Source organism: Trichechus manatus, unplaced genomic scaffold, assembly GCF_000243295.1.
Source record: "Trichechus manatus latirostris isolate Lorelei unplaced genomic scaffold, TriManLat1.0 scaffold00244, whole genome shotgun sequence".
Lineage (NCBI taxonomy): Eukaryota > Metazoa > Chordata > Mammalia > Sirenia > Trichechidae > Trichechus > Trichechus manatus.
Genome location: NW_004444180.1, coordinates 2399239 through 2400446, shown reverse-complemented (window position 1 = coordinate 2400446; position 1208 = coordinate 2399239). Strand labels below are relative to the sequence as shown.

At 61.2% G+C, this 1208-nt stretch overlaps 1 protein-coding gene across 1 annotated transcript in view; it reads right to left on the bottom strand.

The window, feature by feature from the left end:
• CD81 (CD81 molecule) overlaps positions 1-697 on the bottom strand; it is a 21502-nt gene extending 20805 nt beyond the window's left edge. Inside the window, exon 1 of the mRNA XM_023724398.1 lies at positions 563-697. The gene's annotated coding sequence lies outside the window, so the exon portion shown is untranslated. The remainder of the gene's footprint in view (positions 1-562) is intronic.
• Positions 698-1208: the final 511 nt, after the last annotated feature.

Genomic DNA, 1208 nt, shown 5'->3' with positions numbered 1-1208 from the left:
CCTCGCCCCGCCCCGCCGCGCTGCGTGCCTGGAATCCTGCGCGGTGTTGTCCGCCGGGGCGCGCGCTGGAAGGGCGGCCGGGCGGGAGCGCGCACTGGGTCGCCTGACCGCTCGCGTCTCCTGCCAGCCCCACCGCATACACACTTCGGAGTTTGAGAGCTTCGTCCGCCCAAGAAGCGGCCGCCAAGCTGTGTCGCGTCCTGGCCCCGGAGGGCGGCTGCCAGGCCGCGCCTCAGGACAGGCGTGCAGCGTCCACCGATGAGCGCAGCCAGGGGGCTAGGGAGGACCCTTTCCTCTTCCTTCCCTCTATCCCGGCGCCTTGGGCAATCGGGGAAGGCTCCTAGAAGGAGGTGGTGCCCTGGCCACCTGCGCAAAGAGCGCAGTGCGCTTAGTTCATAATCGCTTTCAGAACGGGCCCTGGGGTGAGCAATGAGGCTCGAGTCAGCGGGGCGCCGGCCTGAAGGGCCAAAACGCCACCCTTCTAGGCGGCCACGTATTTGCCCCTTACAGAGTGGGGTTGCTGACGGCAGTTAGAGGAGTCTGCGTTTGAAAGGTCACTTACGTGTCTGGGAGGCCCGAGCCACCTGTGTCCCGGGGTTCACGTCGGTCCTGGGTGGCGCAGGTACCTCCCTGGGGTGCCAGCCTCGCTCTTCCGGCTGCGTCCCTAGGGGCGTGGAAACAACCCCTGCTTCTTGCTTTGGGCTCCTGAAGAAAGGGAGGGGTGACTCAGTGAGCTAGGGACAGTTCCTCCCCAGGTCGCAGTAGGAGACAGTAGATGAAGTGCTCACAGGAGTGCAGCAGGAAACCTGCAGTAAGGGCAGGAGGGAGTCACCAGGGGCCAGGCCTGGAGAAGCATCCCTCACCTGGCCTGCCACTGCCACGCGTCAAGGCTGGTTCATTTTACCAAACACCATCCATCACAGCGGTGCCCATAGAACTCTCTGGACGATGGAGGTGTTCCGTATCTACGGTAACCCGGGACATGTGACTGCTGAGCACTTAAAATGCGGCTAGTGCGACCGAGGAACTGAACTTTAAACTGCATTTAATAGTAAATGTAAATAGCCAGGGATGCCCCGTTGCCGCCATATCCCTCCACGTGCCACTGTCTCCTGTTACTCCCCGTCCTGACAGCTTTTCCGTTCTCTTGGTAATTAATTTCTAAGTTTGTTTTGGCTTCGCGCTTACATAAGAGCTACAGGCACAAA